The sequence below is a fragment of the Hyperolius riggenbachi genome, unplaced genomic scaffold, assembly GCF_040937935.1.
Source record: "Hyperolius riggenbachi isolate aHypRig1 unplaced genomic scaffold, aHypRig1.pri scaffold_143, whole genome shotgun sequence".
In the NCBI taxonomy this organism is placed as follows: Eukaryota; Metazoa; Chordata; class Amphibia; order Anura; family Hyperoliidae; genus Hyperolius; species Hyperolius riggenbachi.
Window position 1 is genome coordinate 246541 of NW_027152357.1, and position 15387 is coordinate 261927.

The window sequence follows — 15387 nt, forward strand, 5'->3', positions numbered from 1 at the left end:
CTGGCTACCTAATACTGGGGACACCTCTGGCTGCCTAATACTGGGGGACACCTCTGGCTGCCTAATACTGGGGACACCTCTGGCTGCCTAATACTGGGGACACCTCTGGCTACCTAATACTGGGGACACCTCTGGCTACATAATACTAGGGACACCTCTGGCTGCCTAATACTGGGGGGACCTCTGGCTACCTAATACTGGGGACACCTCTGGCTGCCTAATACTGGGGGGCACCTCTGGCTGCCTAATACTGGGGACACCTCTGGCTACCTAATACTGGGGGGCACCTCTGGCTATCTAATACTGGGGACACCTCTGGCTATCTAATACTGGGGACACCTCTAGCTGCCTAATACTGGGGACACCTCTGGCTGCCTAATACTGGGGGCACCTCTGGCTGCCTAATACTGGGGGCACCTCTGGCTGCCTAATACTGGGGGCACCTCTGGCTGCCTAATACTGGGGGCACCTCTGGCTGCCTAATACTGGGGACACCTCTGGCTGCCTAATACTGGGGGCACCTCTGGCTGCCTAATACTGGGGACACCTCTGGCTACCTAATACTGGGGACACCTCTGGCTACCTAATACTGGGGGCACCTCTGGCTGCCTAATACTGGGGGCACCTCTGGCTGCCTAATACTGGGGGCACCTCTGGCTGCCTAATACTGGGGGCACCTCTGGCTGCCTAATACTGGGGGCACCTCTGGCTGCCTAATACTGGGGACACCTCTGGCTGCCTAATACTGGGGACACCTCTGGCTGCCTAATACTGGGGGCACCTCTGGCTGCCTAATACTGGGGACACCTCTGGCTGCCTAATACTGGGGGGGGCACCTCTGGCTGCCTAATACTGGGGGACACCTCTAGCTGCCTAATACTGGGGGCACCTCTAGTTACCTAATACTGGGGGCACCTCTGGCTGCCTAATACTGGGGGCACCTCTGGCTGCCTAATACTGGGGGCACCTCTGGCTGCCTAATACTGGGGGACACCTCTGGCTGCCTAATACTGGGGACACCTCTGGCTGCCTAATACTGGGGGACACCTCTGGCTGCCTAATACTGGGGGACACCTCTGGCTACCTAATACTGGGGGACACCTCTGGCTACCTAATACTGGGGGCACCTCTGGCTGCCTAATACTGGGGGCACCTCTGGCTGCCTAATACTGGGGGACACCTCTGGCTGCCTAATACTGGGGGACACCTCTGGCTGCCTAATACTGGGGGCACCTCTGGCTGCCTAATACTGAGGGCACCTCTAGTTACCTAATACTGGGGACACCTCTAGTTACCTAATACTGGGGGCACCTCTGGCTGCCTTATACTGGGGGACACCTCTGGCTGCCTTATACTGGGGGACACCTCTGGCTGCCTAATACTGGGGACACCTCTGGCTGCCTAATACTGGGGACACCTCTGGCTGCCTAATACTGGGGACACCTCTGGCTGCCTAATACTGGGGACACCTCTGGCTACCTAATACTGGGGGCACCTCTGGCTGCCTAATACTGGGGGACACCTCTGGCTGCCTAATACTGGGGACACCTCTAGTTACCTAATACTGGGGGACACCTCTGGCTACCTAATACTGGGGGACATCTCTGGCTGCCTAATACTGGGGACACCTCTGGCTGCCTAATACTGGGGACACCTCTGGCTACCTAATACTTGGGGACACCTCTGGCTGCCTAATACTGGGGACACCTCTGGCTGCCTTATACTGGGGGGCACCTCTGACTACCTAATACTGGGGGCACCTCTGGCTACCTAATACTGGGGACACCTCTGGCTACCTAATACTGGGGGGGGGGCACCTCTGGCTGCCTAATACTGGGGGCACCTCTAGTTACCTAATACTGGGGGGCACCTCTGGCTGCCTAATACTGGGGGACACCTCTGGCTGCCTAATACTGGGGGCACCTCTGGCTGCCTAATACTGGGGGACACCTCTGGCTGCCTAATACTGGGGGCACCTCTGGCTGCCTAATACTGGGGGCACCTCTAGCTGCCTAATACTGGGGGGCACCTCTGGCTACCTAATACTTGGGGCACCTCTGGCTGCCTAATACTGGGGGACACCTCTGGCTGCCTAATACTGGGGACACCTCTGGCTGCCTAATACTGGGGACACCTCTGGCTGCCTAATACTGGGGGATACCTCTGGCTGCCTAATACTGGGGGCACCTCTGGCTGCCTAATACTGGGGACACCTCTGGCTGCCTAATACTGGGGGCACCTCTGGCTACCTAATACTGGGGACACCTCTGGCTGCCTAATACTGGGGGCACCTCTGGCTGCCTAATACTGGGGGCACCTCTGGCTGCCTAATACTGGGGGCACCTCTGGCTACCTAATACTGGGGACACCTCTGGCTGCCTAATACTGGGGGCACCTCTGGCTACCTAATACTGGGGACACCTCTGGCTGCCTAATACTGGGGGCACCTCTGGCTACCTAATACTGGGGGACACCTCTGGCTGCCTAATACTGGGGGACACCTCTGGCTACCTAATACTGGGGACACCTCTGGCTGCCTAATACTGGGGGCACCTCTGGCTGCCTAATACTGGGGGCACCTCTGGCTACCTAATACTGGGGGGCACCTCTGGCTGCCTAATACTGGGGGACACCTCTGGCTGCCTAATACTGGGGGCACCTCTGGCTACCTAATACTGGGGGACACCTCTGGCTGCCTAATACTGGGGGCACCTCTGGCTGCCTAATACTGGGGGACACCTCTGGCTGCCTAATACTGGGGGCACCTCTGGCTGCCTAATACTGGGGGCACCTCTAGCTGCCTAATACTGGGGGGCACCTCTGGCTACCTAATACTTGGGGCACCTCTGGCTGCCTAATACTGGGGGACACCTCTGGCTGCCTAATACTGGGGACACCTCTGGCTGCCTAATACTGGGGACACCTCTGGCTGCCTAATACTGGGGACACCTCTGGCTGCCTAATACTGGGGGCACCTCTGGCTGCCTAATACTGGGGGCACCTCTGGCTGCCTAATACTGGGGACACCTCTGGCTGCCTAATACTGGGGGACACCTCTGGCTACCTAATACTGGGGACACCTCTGGCTGCCTAATACTGGGGACACCTCTGGCTGCCTAATACTGGGGGACACCTCTGGCTGCCTAATACTGGGGACACCTCTGGCTGCCTAATACTGGGGACACCTCTGGCTGCCTAATACTGGGGACACCTCTGGCTATCTAATACTGGGGACACCTCTGGCTGCCTAATACTGGGGGGCACCTCTGGCTGCCTAATACTGGGGGGCACCTCTGGCTGCCTAATACTGGGGGACACCTCTGGCTACCTAATACTGAGGGGCACCTCTGGCTGCCTAATACTGGGGGACATCTCTGGCTGCCTAATACTGGGGGACACCTCTGGCTACCTAATACTGGGGGACACCTCTGGCTGCCTAATACTGGGGACACCTCTGGCTGCCTAATACTGGGGACACCTCTGGCTGCCTGCTACTGGGGGGCACCTCTGGCTGCCTAATACTGGGGACACCTCTGGCTGCCTAATACTGGGGACACCTCTGGCTACCTAATACTGGGGGCACCTCTGGCTGCCTAATACTGGGGGAACCTCTGGCTGCCTAATACTGGGGGCACCTCTGGCTGCCTAATACTGGGGACACCTCTGGCTGCCTAATACTGGGGATACCTCTGACTACCTAATGCTGGGGGCACCTCTGGCTGCCTAATACTGGGGACACCTCTGGCTACCTAATACTGGGGGACACCTCTGGCTACCTAATACTGGGGACATCTCTGGCTGCCTAATACTGGGGGGCACCTCTGGCTACCTAATACTGGGGGGCACCTCTGGCTACCTAATACTGGGGGGGCACCTCTGGCTGCCTAATACTGGGGATACCTCTGACTACCTAATACTGGGGGGCACCTCTGGCTGCCTAATACTGGGGGACACCTCTGGCTGCCTAATACTGGGGGACACCTCTGGCTACCTAATACTGGGGGCACCTCGGGTTACCTAATACTGGGGGGCACCTCTGGCTGCCTAATACTGGGGACATCTCTGGCTGCCTAATACTGGGGACACCTCTGGCTACCTAATACTGGGGGACACCTCTGGCTACCTAATACTGGGGGACACCTCTGGCTGCCTAATACTGGGGACACCTCTAGCTGCCTAATACTGGGGGACACCTCTGGCTGCCTAATACTGGGGACACCTCTGGCTGCCTAATACTGGGGACACCTCTGGCTGCCTAATACTGGGGACACCTCTGGCTGCCTAATACTGGGGACACCTCTGGCTGCCTAATACTGGGGACACCTCTGGCTACCTAATACTGGGGACACCTCTGGCTGCCTAATACTGGGGGACACCTCTGGCTGACTAATACTGGAGGACACCTCTGACTGCCTAATACTGGGGGACATCTCTGGCTGACTAATACTGGGGACACCTCTGGCTACCTAATACTGGGGGCACCTCTAGTTACCTAATACTGGGGACACCTCTGGCTACCTAATACTGGGGGACACCTCTAGTTACCTAATACTGGGGACACCTCTGGCTGCCTAATACTGGGGACACCTCTGGCTGCCTAATACTGGGGACACCTCTGGCTGCCTAATACTGGGGACACCTCTGGCTGCCTAATACTGGGGGGGCACCTCTGGCTGCCTAATACTGGGGGGGCACCTCTGGCTGCCTAATACTGGGGACACCTCTGGCTGCCTAATACTGGGGGCACCTCTAGTTACCTAATACTGGGGACACCTCTGGCTGCCTAATACTGGGGACACCTCTGGCTGCCTAATACTGGGGACACCTCTGGCTGCCTAATACTGGGGGACACCTCTGGCTACATAATACTGGGGGACACCTCTGGCTGCCTAATACTGGGGGCACCTCTGGCTGCCTAATACTGGGGGGCACCTCTGGCTGCCTAATACTGGGGGGCACCTCTGGCTGCCTAATACTGGGGAGCACCTCTGGCTGCCTAATACTGGGGGACACCTCTGGCTGCCTAATACTGGGGATACCTCTGGCTGCCTAATACTGGGGGCACCTCTGGCTGCCTAATACTGGGGGACACCTCTGGCTGCCTAATACTGGGGACACCTCTGGCTGCCTAATACTGGGGACACCTCTGGCTGCCTAATACTGGGGACACCTCTGGCTGCCTAATACTGGGGGCACCTCTAGTTACCTAATACTGGGGACACCTCTGGCTGCCTAATACTGGGGACACCTCTGGCTGCCTAATACTGGGGACACCTTTGGCTGCCTAATACTGGGGGACACCTCTAGTTACCTAATACTGGGGACACCTCTGGCTACCTAATACTGGGGACACCTCTAGTTACCTAATACTGGGGACACCTCTGGCTGCCTAATACTGGGGACACCTCTGGCTGCCTAATACTGGGGGACACCTCTGGCTACCTAATACTGGGGGACACCTCTGGCTACCTAATACTGGGGGACACCTCTGGCTACCTAATACTGGGGGACACCTCTGGCTGCCTAATACTGGGGGCACCTCTGGCTGCCTAATACTGGGGGACACCTCTGGCTGCCTAATACTGGGGACACCTCTGGCTACCTAATACTGGGGACACCTCTGGCTACCTAATACTGGGGGGACCTCTGGCTACCTAATACTGGGGGCACCTCTGGCTGCCTAATACTGGGGGACACCTCTGGCTACCTAATACTGGGGACACCTCTGGCTACCTAATACTGGGGACACCTCTGGCTGCCTAATACTAGGGGACACCTCTGGCTGCTTAATACTGGGGACACCTCTGACTACCTAATACTGGGGACACCTCTGGCTGCCTAATACTGGGGGGGGGGGCACCTCTGGCTACCTAATACTGGGGGCACCTCTGGCTGCCTAATACTGGGGGACACCTCTGGCTACCTAATACTGGGGACACCTCTGGCTACCTAATACTGGGGACACCTCTGGCTGCCTAATACTAGGGGACACCTCTGGCTGCCTAATACTGGGGGACACCTCTGGCTACCTAATACTGGGGACACCTCTGGCTGCCTAATACTGGGGGGGCACCTCTGGCTGCCTAATACTGGGGGGGCACCTCTGGCTGCCTAATACTGGGGGACACCTCTAGTTACCTAATACTGGGGACACCTCTGGCTGCCTAATACTGGGGACACCTCTGGCTGCCTAATACTGGGGGCACCTCTGGTTACCTAATACTGGGGACACCTCTGACTACCTAATACTGGGGACACCTCTGGCTACCTAATACTGGGGACACCTCTAGTTACCTAATACTGGGGACACCTCTGGCTGCCTAATACTGGGGGCACCTCTGGTTACCTAATACTGGGGACACCTCTGACTACCTAATACTGGGGACACCTCTGGCTGCCTAATACTGGGGGGGGCACCTCTGGCTGCCTAATACTGGGGACACCTCTGGCTGCCTAATACTGGGGGCACCTCTGGCTGCCTAATACTGGGGACACCTCTGGCTACCTAATACTGGGGGCACCTCTAGCTGCCTAATACTGGGGGCACCTCTGGCTGCCTAATACTGGGGACACCTCTGGCTGCCTAATACTGGGGGGGCACCTCTGGCTGCCTAATACTGGGGACACCTCTGGCTGCCTAATACTGGGGGCACCGCTGGCTGCCTAATACTGGGGGACACCTCTGGCTGCCTAACACTGGGGGCACCTCTAGCTGCCTAATACTGGGGACACCTCTGGCTGCCTAATACTGGGGGGGCACCTCTGGCTGTCTAATACTGGGGGCACCTCTAGTTACCTAATACTGGGGGACACCTCTGGCTGCCTAATACTGGGGGACACCTCTGGCTGCCTAATACTGGGGACACCTCTGGCTGCCTAATACTGGGGACACCTCTGGCTGCCTAATACTGGGGACACCTCTGGCTGCCTAATACTGGGGACACCTCTGGCTGCCTAATACTGGGGGACACCTCTGGCTGCCTAATACTGGGGGACACCTCTGGCTGCCTAATACTGGGGACACCTCTGGCTGCCTAATACTGGGGACACCTCTGGTTGCCTAATACTGGGGGCACCTCTGGCTACCTAATACTAGGGACACCTCTGGCTGCCTAATACTGGGGACACCTCGGGTTACCTAATACTGGGGGCACCTCTAGCTGCCTAATACTGGGGGACACCTCTGGCTGCCTAATACTGGGGGACACCTCTGGCTACCTAATACTGGGAGACACCTCTGGCTGCCTAATACTGGGGGCACCTCTGGCTACCTAATACTGGGGACACCTCTGGCTACCTAATACTGGGGACACCTCTGGCTGCCTAATACTGGGGACACCTCTGGCTGCCTAATACTGGGGGCACCTCTAGTTACCTAATACTGGGGGCACCTCTAGCTGCCTAATACTGGGGGCACCTCTGGCTGCCTAATACTGGGGACACCTCTGGCTACCTAATACTGGGGACACCTCTGGCTACCTAATACTGGGGGCACCTCTAGTTACCTAATACTGGGGGACACCTCTGGCTGCCTAATACTGGGGACACCTCTAGCTGCTTAATACTGGGGGCACCTCTAGCTGCCTAATACTGGGGGCACCTCTAGCTGCCTATGCCTAATACTGTGAGGTGTGAGCAGATTGTTTGTATACAGATGGCTGCAGTGACGTCACAGCTACCTCTGCCCCCCTCCCCTCGCTGTGTCGCAGTGTACGGAGGGGGCTATTGGTTACGCCGGCTGCACACAGAATGTCTGCTGCATGGTAATATCCCTGCAGACTGAGTGCAGCATGAGGACACAACAAATATACACTGTGTGTGCCCCGAGTGTGTGTATGCATGTCCCCCTTACCCCAGAATTACTCTTATCCTCTGCAGTGACAGTATTCTGGGGTGCGGCAGTGACTGTATTCTGGGGAGCGTCAGTGACTGTATTCTGGGGTGCGGCAGTGACTGTATTCTGGGGAGCGTCAGTGACTGTATTCTGGGGAGCGGCAGTGACGGTATTCTGGGGTGCGGCAGTTACTGTGTTCTGGGGTGCGGCAGTGACTGTATTCTGGGGTGCGGCAGTGACTGTATTCTGTGGTGCGGCAGTTACTGTGTTCTGGGGTGCGGCAGTGACTGTATTCTGGGGAGCGTCAGTGACTGTATTCTGGGGAGCGGCAGTGACTGTATTCTGGGGTGCGGGAGTGACTGTATTCTGGGGAGCGGCAGTGACTGTATTCTGGGGTGCGGCAGTGACTGTATTCTGGGGTGCGGCAGTAACGGTATTCTGGGGTGCGGCAGTGACTGTATTCTGGGGTGCGGCAGTGACTGTATTCTGGGGAGCGTCAGTGACTGTATTCTGGGGTGCGGCAGTGACTGTATTCTGGGGTGCGGCAGTGACGGTATTCTGGGGTGCGGCAGTGACTGTATTCTGGGGAGCGGCAGTGACTGTATTCTGGGGAGCGTCAGTGACTGTATTCTGGGGAGCGGCAGTGACGGTATTCTGGGGTGCGGCAGTGACGGTATTCTGGGGTGCGGCAGTGACTGTATTCTGGGGAGCGGCAGTGACTGTATTCTGGGGTGCGGCAGTGGCGGTATTCTGGGGTGCGGCAGTGGCGGTATTCTGGGGTGCGGCAGTGGCGGTATTCTGGGGTGCGGCAGTGGCGGTATTCTGGGGTGCGGCAGTGGCGGTATTCTGGGGTGCGGCAGTGACTGTATTGTGGGGTGCGGCAGTGACTGTATTGTGGGGTGCGGCAGTGACTGTATTGTGGGGTGCGGCAGTGACTGTATTCTGGGGTGCGGCAGTGACTGTTTTCTGGGGTGCGGCAGTGACGGTATTCTGGGGTGCGGCAGTGACTGTATTCTGGGGTGCGGCAGTGACGGTATTCTGGGGTGCGGCAGTGGCAGTATTCTGGGGTGCGGCAGTGACTGTATTCTGGGGTGCGGCAGTGGCGGTATTCTAGGGTGCGGCAGTGACTGTATTCTGGGGTGCGGCAGTGACTGTATTCTGGGGTGCGGCAGTGACTGTATTCTGGGGTGCCGCAGTGGCGGTATTCTGGGGTGCCGCAGTGACGGTATTCTGGGGTGCCGCAGTGACGGTATTCTGGGGTGCCGCAGTGACTGTATTCTGGGGTGCGGTAGTGACTGTATTCTGGGGTGCGGCAGTGACTGTATTCTGGGGTGCGGCAGTGGCGGTGTTCTGGGGTACAGCTGAGGCGGTATTCTGGGGTGCGGCAGTGACTGTATTCTGGGGTGCGGCAGTGACTGTATTCTGGGGTGCGGCAGTGGCGGTATTCTGGGGTGCGGCAGTGACTGTATTCTGGGGTGCGGCAGTGACTGTATTCTGGGGTGCGGCAGTGACTGTATTCTGGGGTGCGGCAGTGGCGGTGTTCTGGGGTACGGCTGAGGCGGTATTCTGGGGTGCGGCAGTGACTGTATTCTGGGGTGCGGCAGTGACTGTATTCTGGGGTGCGGCAGTGGCGGTATTCTGGGGTGCCGCAGTGACGGTATTCTGGGGTGCGGCAGTGACTGTATTCTGGGGTGCGGCAGTGGCGGTATTCTGGGGTATGGCAGTGGCGGTATTCTGGGGTGCGGCAGTGACTGTATTCTGGGGTGCGGCAGTGACTGTATTCTGGGGTGCGGCAGTGACTGTATTCTGGGGTGCGGCAGTGACGGTATTCTGGGGTGCGGCAGTGGCGGTATTCTGGGGTGCGGCAGGGGCGGTATTCTGGGGTACGGCAGGGGCGGTATTCTGGGGTACGGCAGTGGCGGTATTATGGGGTGCGGCAGTGACTGTATTCTGGGGTGCGGCAGTGGCGGTATTCTGGGGTGCGGCAGTGGCGGTATTCTGGGGTGCGGCAGTGACTGTATCGTGGGGTGCGGCAGTGACTGTATCGTGGGGTGCGGCAGTGGCGGTATTCTGGGGTGCGGCAGTGACTGTATTCTGGGGTGCGGCAGTGGCGGTATTCTGGGGTGCGGCAGTGACTGTGTTCTGGGGTGTGGCAGTGACGGTATTCTGTGGGGGGGTGCGGCAGCGATCGTATTTTGGGGTGCAGTTTGTGAGTATTTGGGGTGTTGCGGGGTTAATAAATGCTGGTTTCATCCTCTAAGCTCCACTTTCTTCTCCTTAGAGGGCCTTTAAGAAGCTGCCAAACAAGAAGTCCACTAAGAGGATGAGAGCCAATGAGATTAAGGGGGAGCTAAACTTTGATCGTATCCAGCTAGAGTCCATTCATAAGGTGAGACCCCCTCATTCCTGTGGGTGCCCCTCCTTCTCCTCATTCCCATGTGTGCCCCGCCTTCTCATTCCCATGTGTGCCCCGCCTTCTCATTCCCCTGTGTGCCCCGCCTTCTCATTCCCCTGTGTGCCCCGCCTTCTCCTCATTCCCATGTGTGCCCCGCCTTCTCCTCATTCCCATGTGTGCCCCGCCTTCTCCTCATTCCCATGTGTGCCCCGCCTTCTCCTCATTCCCATGTGTGCCCCTCCTTCTCCTCATTCCCATGTGTGCCCCTCCTTCTCCTCATTCCCATGTGTGCCCCGCCTTCTCATTCCCATGTGTGCCCCGCTTTCTCCTCATTCCCATGTGTGCCCCGCCTTCTCATTCCCATGTGTGCCCCGCCTTCTCCTCATTCCCGTGTGTGCCCCGCCTTCTCCTCATTCCCATGTGTGCCCCGCCTTCTCCTCATTCCCATGTGTGCCCCGCCTTCTCATTCCCATGTTTGCCCCGCCTTCTCATTCCCGTGGGTGCCCCGCCCTCTCCTTATTCCTGTGTGCCCTGCCCTCTCTTTACCCTGTGTGCCCCGCCTTCTCCTCATTCCCATGTGTGCCCCGCCTTCTCCTCATTCCCATGTGTGCCCCGCCTTCTCCTCATTCCCATGTGTGCCCCGCCTTCTCCTCATTCCCATGTGTGCCCCGCCTTCTCCTCATTCCCATGTGTGCCCCGCCTTCTCCTCATTCCCATGTGTGCCCCGCCTTCTCCTCATTCCCATGTGTGCCCCGCCTTCTCCTCATTCCCATGTGTGCCCCGCCTTCTCCTCATTCCCATGTGTGCCCCGCCTTCTCCTCATTCCCATGTGTGCCCCGCCTTCCCCTCATTCCCATGTGTGCCCCGCCTTCTCATTCCTGTGTGTGCCCCGCCTTCTCCTCATTCCCATGTGTGCCACGCCTTCTCCTCATTCCCATGTGTGCCCCGCCTTCTCTTCATTCCCATGTGTGCCCCGCCTTCTCCTCATTCCCATGTGTGCCCCGCCTTCTCCTCATTCCCATGTGTGCCCCGCCTTCTCCTCATTCCCATGTGTGCCCCGCCTTCTCCTCATTCCCATGTGTGCCCCGCCTTCTCCTCATTCCCATGTGTGCCCCGCCTTCTCCTCATTCCCATGTGTGCCCCGCCTTCTCTTCATTCCCATGTGTGCCCCGCCTTCTCTTCATTCCCATGTGTGCCCCGCCTTCCCCTCATTCCCATGTGTGCCACGCCTTCTCCTCATTCCCATGTGTGCCCCGCCTTCTCTTCATTCCCATGTGTGCCCTGGGTTCTCCTCATTCCTGTGTGTGCCCCGCCTTCTCCTCATTCCCATGTGTGCCACGCCTTCTCCTCATTCCCATGTGTGCCCCGCCTTCTCCTCATTCCCATGTGTGCCCCGCCTTCTCATTCCCGTGTGTGCCCCGCCTTCTCCTCATTCCCCTGTGTGCCCTGCTTTCTCCTCATTCCCATGGGTGCCCCGCCTTCTCCTCATTCCCATGTGTGCCCCGCCTTCTCCTCATTCCCATGTGTGCCCCGCCTTCTCCTCATTCCCATGTGTGCCCCGCCTTCTCCTCATTCCCATGTGTGCCCCGCCTTCTCCTCATTCCCATGTGATCCCCGCCTTCTCCTCATTCCCATGTGTGCCCCGCCTTTTCCTCATTCCCATGTGTGCCCCGCCTTTTCCTCATTCCCATGTGTGCCCCGCCTTCTCCTCATTCCCATGTGTGCCCCGCCTTCTCCTCATTCCCATGTGTGCCCCGCCTTCTCCTCATTCACCATGTGTGCTCCGCCTTCTCCTCATTCCCATGTGTGCCCCGCCTTCTCATTCCCGTGGGTGCCCCGCCCTCTCCTTATTCCTGTGTGCCCTGCCCTCTCTTTACCCTGTGTGCCCCGCCTTCTCCTCATTCCCATGTGTGCCCCGCCTTCTCCTCATTCCCATGTGTGCCCCGCCTTCTCATTCCCGTGGGTGCCCCGCCCTCTCCTTATTCCTGTGTGCCCTGCCCTCTCTTTACCCTGTGTGCTGCCCCGCCTTCTCCTCATTCCCATGTGGGCCCCGCCTTCTCCTCATTCCCATGTGTGCCCCGCCTTCTCATTCCCATGTGTGCCCCGCCTTCCCCTCATTCCCATGTGTGCCCCGCCTTCTCATTCCTGTGTGTGCCCCGCCTTCTCCTCATTCCCATGTGTGCCACGCCTTCTCCTCATTCCCATGTGTGCCCCGCCTTCTCTTCATTCCCATGTGTGCCCCGCCTTCTCCTCATTCCCATGTGTGCCCCGCCTTCTCCTCATTCCCATGTGTGCCCCGCCTTCTTCTCATTCCCATGTGTACCCCGCCTTCCCCTCATTCCCATGTGTGCCACGCCTTCTCCTCATTCCCATGTGTGCCCCGCCTTCTCTTCATTCCCATGTGTGCCCCGCCTTCTCATTCCCGTGTGTGCCCTGGGTTCTCCTCATTCCTGTGTGTGCCCCGCCTTCTCATTCCCATGTGTGCCCCGCCTTCTCCTCATTCCCATGTGTGCCCCTCCTTCTCCTCATTCCCATGTGTGCCACGCCTTCTCCTCATTCCCATGTGTGCCCCGCCTTCTCCTCATTCCCATGTGTGCCCCGCCTTCTCCTCATTCCCATGTGTGCCCCGCCTTCTCATTCCCGTGTGTGCCCCGCCTTCTCCTCATTCCCCTGTGTGCCCTGCCTTCTCCTCATTCCCATGGGTGCCCCGCCTTCTCCTCATTCCCATGTGTGCCCCGCCTTCTCCTCATTCCCATGTGTGCCCCGCCTTCTCCTCATTCCCATGTGTGCCCCGCCTTCTCCTCATTCCCATGTGTGCCCCACCTTCTCCTCATTCCCATGTGATCCCCGCCTTCTCCTCATTCCCATGTTTGCCCCGCCTTTTCCTCATTCCCATGTGTGCCCCGCCTTTTCCTTATTCCCATGTGTGCCCCGCCTTCTCCTCATTCCCATGTGTGCCCCGCCTTCTCCTCATTCCCATGTGTGCCCCGCCTTCTCCTCATTCACCATGTGTGCTCCGCCTTCTCCTCATTCCCATGTGTGCCCCGCCTTCTCATTCCCATGTGTGCCCCGCCTTCTCATTCCCGTGGGTGCCCCGCCCTCTCCTTATTCCTGTGTGCCCTGCCCTCTCTTTACCCTGTGTGCCCCGCCTTCTCCTCATTCCCATGTGTGCCCCGCCTTCTCCTCATTCCCATGTGTGCCCCGCCTTCTCATTCCCGTGGGTGCCCTGCCCTCTCCTTATTTCTGTGTGCCCTGCCCTCTCTTTACCCTGTGTGCCGCCCCGCCTTCTCCTCATTCCCATGTGTGCCCCGCCTTCTCCTCATTCCCATGTGTGCCCCGCCTTCTCCTCATTCCCATGTGTGCCCCGCCTTCTCCTCATTCCCATGTGTGCCCCTCCTTCTCCTCATTCCCATGTGTGCCCCGCCTTCTCTTCATTCCCATGTGTGCCCCGCCTTCTCATTCCCATGTGTGCCCCGCCTTCTCATTCCCGTGGGTGCCCCGCCCCCTCCTTATTCCTGTGTGCCCTGCCCTCTCTTTACCCTGTGTGCCCCGCCTTCTCCTCATTCCCATGTGTGCCCCGCCTTCTCATTCCCGTGGGTGCCCCGCCCTCTCCTTATTCCTGTGTGCCCTGCCCTCTCTTTACCCTGTGTGCCCCGCCTTCTCCTCATTCCCATGTGTGCCCCGCCTTCTCCTCATTCCCATGTGTGCCCCGCCTTCTCCTTATTCCCATGTGTGCCCCGCCTTCTCTTCATTCCCATGTGTGCCCCGCCTTCTCATTCCCATGTGTGCCCCACCTTCTCCTCATTCCCATGTGTTCTCCGCCTTCTCCTCATTCCCATGTGTGCCCCGCCTTCTCATTTCCGTGGGTGCCCCGTCCTCTCCTTATTCCTGTGTGCCCTGCCCTCTCTTTACCCTGTGTGCCCACCCTCATTCACCTGTGTGCCCCTTCCTCTCTTGTGTGCCATTCCCTCTTATGTGTGCCCCTCCCTCTTATGTGTGCCCCATCCTCATATGTGTGCCCCTCCCTCTTCTCCCAATCCTGTGTCCCTCCCTCTCCTCCCTCTCCTGTGTGCCCCTCCCTCTCCCCATCCTGTGTGCCCCTCCCTCTCCCGTCTGCCCCTCCCTCTCCCTGTCCTGTGTGCCCCTCCCTCTCCTGTGTGCCCCTCCCTCTCCCCTTTGCTGCTAATCTCTGCTGGTTTCTCTTGTGTGCAGGTTCGGTTTAGCCCCAATCTGGACTCGTACACGTGGATGGCATCGGGAGGTCACTCAGGGCTGGTGCGGGTGCATTGTATACGTGGCATGGTGACAGCTGCTGGGCAGGAGATGCTGCAGGAGAAGAGGCAGCAGTTTCAGGCAGTGTATAAGGACACACATGACAATGTTCCCAGGCCACAGCTATAGCCTCTGCAGATGCCACCACACCAGCAGGTGGCGCACCTGCTCACCAGTCCCAGCTTTACTCTTACAGAGACTATTTGAAGTGTCGTTTCTTCTGTTTTTTTTTAAATTGTTTTTAAATGTTGGTGCGTTTTTCTACCCTGGACGCTCCAGCTTGCGGGGCTCCCGTGACAGCGCTGGATTCTGGGGGTCCTTGAAGAGTCACATGACTGTCCTCCGGCCGGGGTCTGTAGGCAGAGCGAGCCTCCTCTACATTGCTCACATTGAGCGCCATCATCAGGAGAATATCTGCTTCCTTATTAAAGTCACACTTTTTATAGCTGAATCCGTCTGTTTCCCTTGTGTGTCTCCATATCCACAATATAAGAAACCCATGTATCCAGGCACATCGCCTCTAGTTAGGACATTTACATAACTTATTAAGGAAAGGGAGGTGCTAAAGGGGGTGTGGTCAGAAAAATAGCAAAAAATGCCATTTGTTTTTGTTTGTTTTTTTGCTAATTGTGGCCACGCCCCCTTTAGCACCTCCCTTTCCTTAATAACTTATATAATGTCCTAACTAGAGGTGATGTGCCTGGATATATGTATTTTTTCTTGTTACTGACCTCTGTGGCTAGGGTCTAATTCAGTGCACTCCCTCCTTCCCCTGTATGTGTTTGTCAGCATGCACACAGCTTATGCTGGTGTATGCGCATGGTGCACATGGATACATTACGTTAGCACACAGCTTATGCTGGTGTATGCGCATGGTGCACATGGA

The 15387-nt window shown here is 57.8% G+C and overlaps 1 long non-coding RNA gene across 1 annotated transcript; it reads left to right on the forward strand.

Moving 5' to 3' along the window:
- Positions 1-10102: 10102 nt before the first annotated feature.
- LOC137543657 (uncharacterized) lies at positions 10103-14952 on the forward strand. The gene is made up of 2 exons (XR_011025559.1): positions 10103-10223; positions 14442-14952. It is a non-coding gene; the product is annotated as an uncharacterized lncRNA (long non-coding RNA).
- Positions 14953-15387: the final 435 nt, after the last annotated feature.